At 47.7% G+C, this 13,473-nt stretch overlaps 1 long non-coding RNA gene across 1 annotated transcript in view; it reads left to right on the top strand.

The window, feature by feature from the left end:
* LOC139436188 (uncharacterized) overlaps positions 1-13,209 on the top strand; it is a 39,193-nt gene extending 25,984 nt beyond the window's left edge. Inside the window, exon 3 of the long non-coding RNA XR_011646869.1 lies at positions 12,659-13,209. This is a non-coding gene — a long non-coding RNA (uncharacterized lncRNA). The remainder of the gene's footprint in view (positions 1-12,658) is intronic.
* Positions 13,210-13,473: the final 264 nt, after the last annotated feature.

Raw genomic sequence — 13,473 nt, 5'->3', positions numbered from 1 at the left:
TCCTCCTAGCACCCTAGCAGGTCCTGTAACTTGCTCTAGATCTCTCTTTTTTTTCCTAAAGATTTATATATTTATTTATTTATCTCCCTTTCCCCCCCCACCCCAGTTTTCTGTTCTCTGTTTCTATTTGCTGCGTCTTCTTTGTCTGCTTCTGTTGTTGTCAGTGGCACAGGAATCTGTGTCTCTTCTAGTTGCGTCATCTTGCTCCGTCAGTTCTCCATGTGGGCAGCGCCGTTCCTGGGCAGGCTGAACTTTCTTTTGCACTGGGTGGCTCTCCTTATGGGGCACATTCCTTGCACATGGGGCTTCCCTACGTGGGGGACACCCTGCGTGGCAGGGCACTCCTTGTGTGCATCAGCACTGTGCATGGGCCAGCTCCACACGGGTCAAGGAGGCCCCGGGTTTGAACTGTGGACCTCCCATGTGGTAGGGGGTGGACGCCCTAACCACTGGGCCAAGTCCGCCGCCTCTACATCTCTTAAGACCTTCTTCCAGTCTGCTCTGGCATCTGCCCACTGCCAGCTACCAAGTATGCAGATCCTAAGGCCCATCATCCACGCCCCACGACCTGGGGAAGGCCTGTCTCCATCTGATTTTGTTGACTTCATCGGACTACTCTCTCTGGCTAACATTGCCTCTGTATTTCCCTGGGCTCCACTTTCTGTCACCTTCTGCTGGCCTGCTTCTCCTTCCCCTGGCCTGGAGGCAGGTGTAGTTTCTACCTTCCCTCACTCTGGCTTATACCAGGCCCAGGGTCAGGCTGAACTGGACCAGTGGCTTCCAGCTTTTTCTTTAGCACTGCAACTTATTTTACACATGAACTTTTAAGAGAAATCCCCAAGCAGAAAATAGCAAGAAATAGCTTACTTAGGCTATTTAAATCTTCCTTAAGAGAAACCCATCATTGTTTGCTGAACCTGACGAGTATCACAGAACCTTAGGATTCCTTGAAGTTAGTTCAAAGCTCTGAACTACGTGATCTGGTTATCTCCTTCTCTTTTCTCAACAACCCAGAAAAGTGGCTTGGCAAGGTCACAGAGTGAGGTAGTGGCGGAAATCTGTCCCTTAGCACATGTCGCCTCTAAATAGAAAGTTAGCTCCTTGAGAGGGTCTAGACTTCCCTTGCCCTGTGTCTCTCCTCCCTCAGTGTATGGTGCAATGCCTGGCACATAGGTGCTCCATCAACAGCGATGAATGAATGAATGAGTCTTCTGGACCATTACCTAATAACAGTCAACAAATATTTATTGAGGACATGTTATGTGCCCAACTCCCTGTCCTAGGCTCTGGAAATAGAATAATAAATAAAGCTGACCTGTGTGGTTCCTTCCCTTAAGGACTCTAGAGAGTTCACTGTTTTTATAAATTCACTTTTACTGAGACATCCATTTGCTTAGGCATTGGCTGTGGCTGCTTTCTTGCTACAATGGCAGAGTTGAATAGTGGTGACAGAGACTTTATGACCCGCAAGCCGAAACGATTTACTATCTTGTCTTTCCCAGAAGAAGTTTGCTGACTCCTGGACTATAAGAACCACGGAGGCAAGGGGACAGGAACCTGGTGGGCCTCTGAGCCACCCGCTGGGGTGAGTGGTAGGGGTGACGGAGGTGGGTCCTGGGCCTCCAGGCTACCATCTCCTCCTAATAACTTCTCTCTCACCTCCTCTGAGGGCTGGGCCTGTCCTCTTGGCTCAGGGTGTGGCCAAGGCCGGCCTGACAGAAGGCAGTGATCTCAGCAGCTCAGCAGCAGGAGCCCTGCCAGGCTCTGTCCCACCTACAGAGGAAGCAGCCTCTGCCTGGAGCCATGGGCCGGGCCAGGTACTGAGTGTCCACGCAGCAGCTGCCTTCGCTGATTCCTAAATGCTCCCCACACTTGGCAGCCTCCGCGCCTCCGCTTGAGCTGTCTTTCTACCTGGGGTGGATGTCCTCACTTATCATTGCCTTTCAAAATCATCTTTCAAGGTGAAGATTAAATGCCACCTCCTTCAGGGAGCCTGCTCTGATTACCATCCCCACCTCCTCAGCCAGGAGGAAGTGATCATTCTCTCTTCTGGCGTCACATAGTTTCTCTTCTTGTTGCAGTAACAGAAGGAAATTGTGTGTTCCCTGGGCTGTGTTAGATCATTCATCTTAAAAGTATTTATGGAGAACCTACTATGCTCCAGGGAGGGTAGACAAGGTAACAAAGTGTAAATTTGGATAGGAGAATAGGATAAAACAAAACAAAACACAATAAATAAGCAAATATATAAATGAAATATTTCCAATTTGATGAAGGATAAGAACAAAAGAAAACATGCCCCCTGATGTATGGGTGATACACTGAAGCAGGTGGCAGGGTGAGGGGCTTCCTTAACTGCCGGTGCTGTGGAGCCGCGACAACAAAAGTGTGCGGGAGCCTCCTCCTGGGAACAGCCAGGTACCCCAAAGCAAGTGTGCTGAGCTGCTGGCTCTCATGGAACAGTTGGGAAAAGAGATCAGACCCACCTAACGCAGGGAGGAAGGGTGCAACGGTGGAGTTGGGGAGTGCTGGGCTGAAACGGAACTGAGGGCCGGATCCTGCCCCACTGTTAGCTCTGAAGGCTTTGCGTCTTTTTACAGGATGAGAGTTACAGTTCATCTCCCCTGTTCAGGTGCAACTCTCACTTTCAAATGTTAACCAATTGTTTTCATTTCTCCCCGGTTCTTGCTTATGGTTCACAAGGCTCTAAACCTATGGACTTTGAAGACTGAGAAAAGATTTTGCGGCTGATTAGGATTTGTATTTTAAGTAATTAGGAAGTAACCGTTTTTTTTTTCTCTCCCTTAAGCATCGATAAAAAATAATACATGGAAAAGTTACCTACTTTACATCCAGTATGTACTTTGCCTCCAGAATACCAGTATCTCACTTTAATCTCCTCTTTTGAATACATTTATGTTACTTAAATAGTTATATGTTCCTTTTCATAAGCTAACATAACCAAGGATTCTGTTTTTGGGAAATACTGCCTGCACGCTTTACTTAGTAGCCTGCCCCAGTTTGGCATACAGTGTGGATTTTGCTTACTATAACTTCTTTTATGCTTAAGCATTTACATGACTATTAGTGCTTTGAAGCCAATTACAAAGTGCACAAGTTATAAACTCAGAAGAGCAACCTATCAAACCTAATGAGGACCCCCGAAAATTTTCATACTGAGACTGTATGTAGATTTCAGTTTTATATATCCTGTAAGTTAACCAAAATGTCTGGAAAAAAATGACTTAAACTGTTTGCATCTTTGTATGTATTTATTACTTTATGTAATAAAGCTTATTTTATTAACAGAAAAAAGAAAAAGAAAACACATAAGAGTTTTGGGGTGAGGTGTGGGTACACCAGGTTAGACAGGGCAGTCAGGGCTGGCCTCCCTGGCCTAGGAGCTGTGGTATGGCTGATGAGAAGCAGCCAGCCATGGAAAGAGCTGAAGGAAGGGCGTTCCAGGTTGATGGGAGGGCAGGTGCCAAGACCCTGAGGCAGGAAAAAGCTCGGTGTGTTTCAGAAAAAGGAAAAAGGACGATTTGGAGAAGGAGTGTTAAGAAGAGGTCGGGAAGGCAGGCAGGGGGCTGATCAGGTAGGGCTCGGCTGGCCACGGTGAGTGGGGTGGGGTTTTATGTATGTTGGAAGCTGCTCAACTATTTTATGCAAGGGAACAATGAGAACTGACTGATGTCTGTTCGTTCATTCATGATGACACCTTCCCCCTTGGTGCAAGACACTGAGCCAGGTGCTGAGAGCACAAGGATAGAGATGCAGGCTCTCAGGCCCCACTTCATACCACCTGAATTTGAGCAAAATCCCAGCTGATGCATATTCACATTAGAGTTTGAGAAGGTTTAGCCTAGAAGTAATCAAATGATGGGGAGTAATGGAGTCTCATTAACAAAACTGAGAAGAAAGTGCCAAGTCAGATGCCAGTGAGGAGTTCATAATACTTTACTCTGGTGCTTCCTAAAGCTCTTAAGTGCATGTGTGTCACCTGGGAATCTTGTGAAAATGCGGATTTCAATTCAATAAGGTTGGGGTTGGTCTCCACGTCTTGCATTTCTAACAAGCTCCAGGGTGATGCTCATCTGCTGATCCAAGGAGTGAAGCCTGACATGACACATGTCCCCATCAGTTGCCCAGTTGTCATGATGACCTTGTTGTGAGATGTTTATTCGCATTATATGGATCAAGAAACAGAGATTTAAAGAGGTCAAATTTGAGCGGCATGATCTTGGGGAGGCATCTGGATTTATTTTCCTTATCTGTGAGATGGACACGATGGCACTGCTGCCTGCCTTAGAGAGCGGCTCAGGAGAGTGAGTGGAATGAAGCCGGCCGTGTGCTGAGCAGTGCCTGGCATGCAGCCAGGCCTCGGCACTTAGGAGCTTTTGCATTATCTGGGGCTTGAGTCCAGGCTGTCTGACTCCACAGCTGGGGCGTGCTCCACCAGGACAGAACTTGGGGCTGCTCACTTAGAAGATGAGGTTAGGAATTAAAATATTTAGCAATAACTGAGTGTGGGTAGACTCAGCTGTGGAGTTCCATGATAATTTCCCATCTCCACTCTGAGGGTGTTTGTACACTTGGAGCTGGTTGCCCCAGAGCCTCCCTGTCCCCAGACCATGCTGAGAATATGTCTTTAGGCCACTTCTTTTTACCCCTGTAGACCCAGTGCTTACACTGCCTGTCCGTCCTGACAACCACAACCTTAGACCTGTCAGAGTTCAATTGCAAAGATCCTATTCCAGCTTGGCTGTCCTATTCCAGGCATGGCTTCTAACGCAGATGTCCCCATCCCTGGTTAGCCTGAGGTGGCACATTGGTGGTGAACTGGATTGCAAGTGTCTGTGGCCATCTCCATTTAACAAAAAGGCCATCTCCAAGAGTAGGTCATGCCTGCACTTACCTATCTCTCAACATCAGTTTTAGATACTGACATTTCTGAAAGTGCTCCAAACCTTGGGGGTATACAGTACTCAGCCTGTAGTTGCATAATAAAAATAATCTGCACAACATGTAGTAACTTACAAAGCACTTAATTTTGGTTTATGGCCTTGAAAAGTTCATAGAAAGATATTATCCAATTTGCAAATGGGAAAATTAAAGAGGTTAAGTACCTTACCCTCTATCACTCATGCAGGAACTGCCTTCCAGCTCTAAGTTAATCTATTCACCAATAATTATTGAGTTGCCTGTATGAGCAGACACTATTCTGGGCCCTGGGAATAACAGTACATATATCTTTGTCTTCATGGAGCTCACATTCTGGTGAATAAATGCAACTCTGACCATGAAAGAGAGGTACATGCCATTGCAAGAACCTAATAGAGGGGATTTGACATCAAAGGGAAGGCATCCCTGAAGTTGTGACCACTAAGCTGAGGTTTGAAACATGAAAGACAAGGACCTGGTAATGATTTTTGTCTTTGACCTAAGAGTACTGTCTGATCACTGAAGAGTTTGAGGAGGAAATTTTACGGTTAGATGTGTGTTTTGCATAGAAACTCTCTTAGCGCTAATCCTGCTCTGTTTTTATCTTTGCCTCATTCTCCTACTTCCCTGGGACATCCTTGAGGATAGAGATCAGGTCTTCAGTGGAGTGAGATTAAACTTGAGCTGGGGACAAGGTCCTGGCCACACATGTTATCCTTGGGGAATGTCTGTAGAACCTAGGCAGTGAGGAATTGAAGGCAAAATGCCAACATTCTAAACAGATGGGACCACGGATGACTTACATTCCGGCACCTGAGCCTATGCCTGAAAACAGGGCCAGCAAAGAGTCTGGGCCGCTCAGACCTGGCCACTCTTGAATGAAATCAGGAGGACCTCTCCAGTTCCAGGGAAGGGAAGGCAGGGTAGCACAGGCTCTGGCGTCAGACTGCCTCCATTCAAGTCCTAGCTCTGCCACTTAGCAGACTCTAGGAAATTGTGTCTCCTCTTTTTGTCTGTGTTTCCTCAGTTAGCAAGTGGAGGAGATTAGATCTCTTCTAAGGTTGCTGAACAAGATGATGCCTGTGAAGTGCTTACCCCAAGGCCTGGCTTGGTGAGGATTTAGTAGGTGGTAGTGAGAATATTATCAAAAGGATGCTGGCATGGAGCCGGGGCGGTTTCAAGGTGTGAACTGCCATTCCCTGACCTGTGTAGGCGGCAGACCCCTGGTGCTGTATGCTGAGCTGCTTCCTTCAGGTTTAGTGGATGAGAGACCTCATCACTGCCCTGCAGGAAACAATTGAAATTCCTGAGCTGGGCATCCAAAGATTATCACTCTGGGGACCCTCCCAACTCTTCCTTCTATCCTTCTGTCATGGCCTGCTCACCATTCCCCTAACACTTTACTCCTTCGCATGTGACATGTTCATCTGCATAAATGCTCACTGGGAGACATCCTCCTGAATCCTTTCCTGATTTCCCACGTAGAATATTCATTCATTCGCACATCAAGTATTTATTGCTCCATGTGTCAAGTCTGGTCTAGGCATTGAGGTTGTAGAAATAAACATTCAAAGCCTCTACACCCTTGTGGAGATTATTTTGTTTGGAGAAACAGATAATATGCATTATACAAACAAACAAGGTAAGGTGAAAATAGTGCAAGGTGCTTCCAGGGGATATAAAGGGTAATGTGATAGAGATCGATGGGGATGACCGTGGGGAGGCCACCAGAGATAATCAGGCAGTTGGGAAGACCTCTCTGAGGAGGGTGGATAAGCCAAGGACTGACTAATGAGAAGGAGCTGGTCAAGTGAGGAGATGGTGCATTAGGCAGTGTTCGCTAGGCAGGAACCAATAGGTGTAATCTGTACATGGTAGGAGATTTTATAAGCTTGCCTCACAAAACTGTGGGAATGCAGGAGTCCAAATTCTATAGGGCAGGTTGCAAGCTGGGAATCCTGATGAAAGAGATCCCCAGGAGGAGCTGGCTGGCTGAAGTAGAGATGCAAATGCTTTCTTCTGATGCTGAAATCATCACTTCTCCTTTTGAGGTTTTCAACTGATCAATGAGACATCTTTATGGCTGAAGGCCATCTCCTCAGTTGGTTGCAGATGTAACCGGCCATAGATGCAGTCAACTCCCTAATGATTTAAGTCCAGTGCTTGCTTGATCAGGCCAGGGTCTGCTTGACCAAACACCTGGGCACCATTACCTGGCCAAGCTGACACATGAGCCGAACTGTCGCAGAGGGCAGAATTCATGGCAGGCAAAAGGGACAGAAGAGCAGACAGGAACAGAACGCAGGGCACTGAGACCAAAGCAGAGAGAGGAAGGTGAGAGTGCTGTGCGCCCAGCTGGAGAGGCAGGTGGTGGGTGGAGGCAGCCGGGTGGGGAGCGGGTCCTGCCCAGCCTTTCTGCAGTACCCACAGTGCTGCAATAACCGTTGGCCTCCTTTCCGCGTTGTTTGGCAGTCGGAGGATCTGGGACCCGTCTTTTTCATGCCTGGAGCCCCAGCATAGTAGTGCCTGGTTCATGGTCAAGCCTGACTAGCTGTTGACTGAATGAGGGCCAATTTGGGACTAGGATGGAGAGTTCAGGAATGGAGTCTTGGTGATGCAACGAGTCTGAGGCTGCCTTTGCACCCTCTATACACGTCTCTCCAGCTAATTCTGGTAGTAACTGGACAGATGCCCCAGATTTCAAAATAGTTCCAGAAGCAGCCCTGGCCCTGGTTGAGGTGAACGCAAACCAGCATCTCCCTGGGATGGGGGTAGGACCTGATGGGAGGTGTTCTGCTAATGAAAAGAATGGCTGCCCAGGACCTCATCGATTTTAAAACAGAAACTGGAGCGGAGTGTGAATGACAGAAGAGGAAGGACGGAGTGGTGGGCTCTCCAGGAAATCAGATCGGCTGGCAGGACAATGAACACTGGCAAAGCGGGGCCCCAGTGACGGAATCTGACAGCTGAGCCTGAAAACTGGCAAAAAATCAGACGCAAGCAGGATGAGTGAGTGTCCTCGAGTGAGGGTCTGAGTCACCACTAATGAAACATCGAAGCACACTCAGCTCTTCCTGTCCACCTAGTGAAAACCGTTTGCTCAAATCTTGTTCTATTTCAGGAAACGCCAGCTGCATCATAGGAAGTCCTGCTCTTTCCACATTAGGAGCAAGAGTCATTTCTGTTTGCTTTTGGGTGTTCACACGGCATGAGCCCTGGAGGGGACAGGGCTGTGCTGCTGCTCAAATAATGTAGATCGGTGCCGTCTAACCTGGGACACTGAACAGGCTTCCTTCCCTCCAGGCAGGGAGAAGCTGGGCTTGACAGTTACCTCCATAAAGCATGGATTTCAGTCCCTCCAAGGAGCCTTAAAATAGTCCTGTGCCAGCTCCAGGGGAAAGGGGAAAAAGTGGCCAGGTTTTAGTACTGTCATACCCCCATTTTCCCCTCCTGACCTGTGAGAGGCGCATTGAAACCCCAGCCTCACCTTCCCAGAGAAGCGGCGTGAGCCAGGATGGCAGAACGTGCCCTCTGTAAGCCCGAGGGCTTTTGTGGGCTTTGGCGTCCAGTTGCCTCCCAGGGCCCCGCTGCTGAAAGGGGCTTTCTGAGCTGAATGGGCGCGCGGTGGCAAACCACATGACCCCCTCAGCTGGGGAGTGAGGGTTTCCCCTTGTCCAGCTCCCAGGCCTGATTCAAAACGTTACAGGCGATAGGTGGTGGGTGCACACACTGAGGGTTTTATAGGGCAAAGAGTCTTTAGGGGGCAAGGCTGGAGTTTTCCTCCCTGACTTCTACAGCACAGCTGGTTATCCAAGGTTGCTATTTGATCTTTGGGCGATCCAGAAGTGTCTACAAGCTTTCTAGGTTTTATTTGGAATTTCAGTGTATATTTCTATTGTGTGACCTTCTATACCACAAGGAAAAGGAGTAGACGGGGAAGACGAGTGATAAATGAAAACTTTCCATCTTTGCAATGAGAGGGATCTCTTCTCCACGTCTGTCATTTGGAGATGGATTTTGGTTTCTTCCCATCCATAAGTAAAGTGTATCAAGACTAGTCTTCAGTAGGGGTAAAGAAAAAGCATAGAATTTATTTAGAAGCAAAACTGTTGATCTGTAGCCCACTGTAGTAGAACAAACTGGCCTGGGTAGGAACACAGAGACCTGGGTTTAAATTTCGCCTCTGCCACTGACTTGCTGTGTGCCCTTGATGTTGCTGCCTGTCTCTGGGCCCAGCTTCCTCTGGAAAATGAGAGGGTTGAATCACGGTTTCCTAAATCCCATGACTAATTATCACAACATTAAAGACAATTAAATCACATAATAGAAAGTTATTTTAATTCTCCTTTAATCCTCAAGATTAAGGAAGGGAGAAAGTCTCAGTATGGTGTAACATATAAATACATATTTAACGCCTTTCTAACACCCCTGATCTTATTTTTTAACAGGGCGAGAGCAGTTTTCAGACTCAAAGTCTTCCTTGTACTGTCTGGATGAGAACTTAATCACATTGCTTTGTTTTCATTTTATGGCTGTCTTTTATGTGTACGTGGTATTGGTTTTCAAATGTACGGTTGGGAGTGATGTAGGGTTTTCTTTGAAAATAAATGTATTTATGTAGATGGGAACATTTAAAGAACTATATGAAGGTGTTATTCGCATATGGCAGACACTCTGAGGTTGGCGTAGGAATGGCTGGACTTTGGAAAACCCTGGGAAGGTGACTTCTGGGTGTCTTTCTGCTCGGACAGGCCCTGACGATGGATGTCCCAGTTTAAGGCAGCATACGCGGGGCGGATCTCCTGGCCGTCTTAAATAAAAGCTCCCTGTGTGCAGCCATCATATATGACTTTTTGGCTGCTGTATCTACCACATCAGTGGTGGCACATAGTTGGACTTGAGTAAACACAGACTTTAAAGGAGTGAATGTATGACTCAGGTGGAAAATAGTGGGACATAACACCCATTTCTGTTTGGGAACAAAAGAGAAGGAAACCTCTGCATTTCAGACTCTGTGGCGTCACACTAACAGACACTAGGAGCTCTTACACGCATGACCTTGTAGCAGGGGACTCAGGGACGTCCTTGAGAGCTGCCACTTAACTGCGTGTGAACTTGGCAAGGGACGTAACCTTCCCGGGCTTCAGTTTCTCTGTCTGTTAAACGAAAGGGGTTGCACTAGTACTGCCCACTTGGTCCATTCCAGCAGTAACATGTTATAACCACACACACATATACACCCAAACTTTTAGCCAAGCAAGGTTTTGTGGTATCACTGAATTTTATAGAACATATGTAATTAAAAAAAAAAATAATTTGACATCTTAGATCCTCTCTGGAAAAAGGCAAGGTTTAAATAATGAATGAATGAATATATTTACTTTTTGTTTTCAGCTCTCCTCATTTTAAAATCTCATTGGCTCTCTGCTTGGAGTATTTTTAAATTGACTGGCTGTTGGGTTCAAATTACGATTTGAAAAAGTTTTGGCGCTGGCCGTAGACAGGGTGTGCTTGCCGGGTTGGAGTCTGGGCGTGCCATCAAGCTGCCTTGGCGCAGGGACAGTAAACACAGCCAAACAGCTGGTCCTGCCGGAAGGGTCGCTGGTGGGAAGGTTCCACAGAAACAATGCCCCGCAGCCAGCACGCCTACCCCTGAGGGGTCTGAGAGGCTAGGAGTTCTCTCCAGGTCCAGGCGAGACCTCTGGATTCAGGGAGCCATCCCTCACCCTCCTCCAGGTCACTGTTCTTTCTTTCCTTCTCCTCCTAGGAACCATAGTTGGCTCTGACTTCCCACAGTAGTGGGGAACTGTTGCCTCTGGAAGAGGAGTTGGTGGAACAGATGATTTTCTCACTGGCCTCACCTCTTGCTTCTGGATGCAGGCTTGTCCCTGGACTGGGGAAGGAGACAGGCTTTGAGGCCATCTTTCAGATGGGGGCAATAGGGAAGGAACATGAAGGGCAAGTTAAATGGAAGCAGAATTCTGTGCAATGTAATGACAAACTTTCTAGTTTCTTGAGCAGTACGTTTATTACAAAAAGAGGAAAGGAGTGCATAGTCCACTGCGTGGTGAATCGAGATCATGTGGAAAGCATCGCGGCACAGCGTCCTGCCCACAGGAGGCACTCCATTAATAATAGCTATTATCGCATTTGACTTCTCACTGGGCGGCGGCTCCCGGTCAGTTCTCAGAATATGCATTTTGAATGAGCCAATGATGGAACCAGCTGCCTTAGAGGGAGGAAGCTAGAGGTACCAAACTGCAGGTGAATGTTATTGAGTTATGGTTTTAATACTCCCACCTAATAGCAAAACAGAAGTGAAAAAGCACTCAGACGTATAGCTTCAAATCTGCTATGCTAAGCCTAGTTGATGTCCTTCATGGCAGGAGAGCTTTGACTGGCCAGATGGCTGTAGAATGACTTGCCATGGACCCTTTCCTGTCTGCATAACTGATTTTGAAGTTAGAATATGCTGCAAATTAAGCAAACATGCCTTCAGAACCAAGGTTTTTGTAGTAACCTTTTAATAGGGCAATGGGCGGGGAGGGAGGCTGGTGGGCACCTCTGCTATCCAGCACACACGTTTAGAGCTTTTGGGGTTCGACATGAGGGTCCCAGGACAGTGCTCTTGCCCTAGTGGAATATTAGGGATGAGATGAGGTCTTAGAGCTTTGTGTCCTGAAAAGATGTTTTTCCTCTCCTGATCTAAGAGGCATGGATAAAGCTCAGCTGTCTGAACATAAAGCTTTACTCAGGTCGATGGGATGGGAGTGGGACAGCACTTAGGACACTATCTTGGAATAGTGAAGGGAATAAAATCCATATGAAAATCTCTTTCTGAGCCAGGCTCGGTCCCAGATGTTGCTGGACTCCCAGTGGCATGGGCTGTACATGTGGCCGGTAAAATCTAAAATTCTTGAGCCAGTTGGTCTCTGCCGTAGAGAGACCAAATGGTCATTGCCGTAGGAGCCATGATCATGAAGAGGAATGGGTCGCAGTGAGATGTAATTCCTTGGACAGACACTCTGACAGGGGGCTCCAGGTCCGGATGGGAGCGTGAATTACCAGTGGAAGGCGCTGATGCAGGTGGGGTGCGCGCGGGCCAGGCTGCAGGGAGGCTTCGTGAGGCTCGCCTCCTTCTGCCCTCAGCAGCTCGCGGAGGGCGGGCACTCAGTGTCTGGTGGTTGTGGTCCTGGTGGCCGGTCCCACTTCCCACCTAGGGGAGGCACCTCACTCTCAGTGCTTATAGTCCTGTCGGATTGTAATTCAAGTGATCTTCGCCTTCCACGATGGTGACCACGTTCTCTTCAAACCGTGCTGGCGGACGATGGGCCGTGCAATTGGAAATCTCTCTCCCAGGACTTGAAATCTGGAGCTGATCACGGCGGGGGCGGGGCAGCAGAAAGCATCCTTCGGGTTTGTCAATTACAGTCCTGGCTTCCAGGCCAGGTTGCCTGGCAGCTTCTGCTGCCCCGTTCATCCCAAGCCTTCCCATCCCACTGGTGGACTGCCCCATGCTCTACAGTAAACTTTTAGCCAGACTTTGAGTGGTCCTGAGAGCAGGTCTCTGACTCCAAAGCCTACAGACGTAACTATTACACTATTATTGGCGTCTCTCTGCTCCCTCACAGCCTGAAGTTCTAAGAGACCATCTTTCTGAAAGGCTGGGCATGGACGATGCTAAAATGATGTGATTAATTCCTTTCTGTTCTTTCAGAGCTGGCCAGTGTTCACACCTGCAAATCTTCCGCCTGGATTAGCTGTGCGCCTGAGCTGTGGGCTGAGTCAACGGCGCGAGTGCGAAACTTTTAGACTTGAGCTAATATGATGGAACACCCGTCTCTGCTCGCACGGGCCCCTCCCCGGCAGGCTCTGCATTAGGCCTAGCTGGCTCGCCCCTAAGACCTGTTGGGGGCTCACGATACCATAGGAGAAACTTGAACTTGAAGGGCAAGGTGGGGAAAGCAGGAGCTGGGCCCCAGCTGTACGAACCTTTGGCCTGTGGATCATCCTCTGGGGCTGGCTCTGAGAACATGTCCTCTAAGCAAGGCTCAAGCACGTCCCCAGGATGGCTGTGAGAGGTGCTTTGCCCTCCAATTTCAGAAGGGAAGTTTAGAAACGTTCCCCCGTGGGGCCACTTGGCAAATATAAAGAGATCGTCTTTAAGTGGCTAAAAAGTAGTGCTTCTTTCTTCCATGTTACTCTTCTATTAAAAAAAAAAAAGTTTAAATTGCGCACACAGACTCAATAAAACTGTTTTTACTTTGAACAAAGTAACTTTAGCCAATTTTTCCTGTATCACTCCTTTTGCCAAGGATATTGCTCACTTGAAGCTATCCTGTGGACTTTTTCAGGGTAGAGCTTGTCCTCCTTTGTACCTAGTCACAGTGACTAGCACAGAAGTTTTCAAATTTTTTTAGCAACGGATAACTTTTTTTTCAACTACAATTTTATGCTGGACCATAATCTACAAAACATGAAAACGTGGAGTCGCTCTGTAATGGTCACTCTTGACCTATGACCTTCCCCTCT

This window comes from Dasypus novemcinctus, chromosome 2 (genome assembly GCF_030445035.2).
Source record: "Dasypus novemcinctus isolate mDasNov1 chromosome 2, mDasNov1.1.hap2, whole genome shotgun sequence".
Lineage (NCBI taxonomy): Eukaryota > Metazoa > Chordata > Mammalia > Cingulata > Dasypodidae > Dasypus > Dasypus novemcinctus.
Note: the sequence above shows the minus strand (reverse complement) of the source record. Positions and strands in the feature narration are given on the sequence as shown.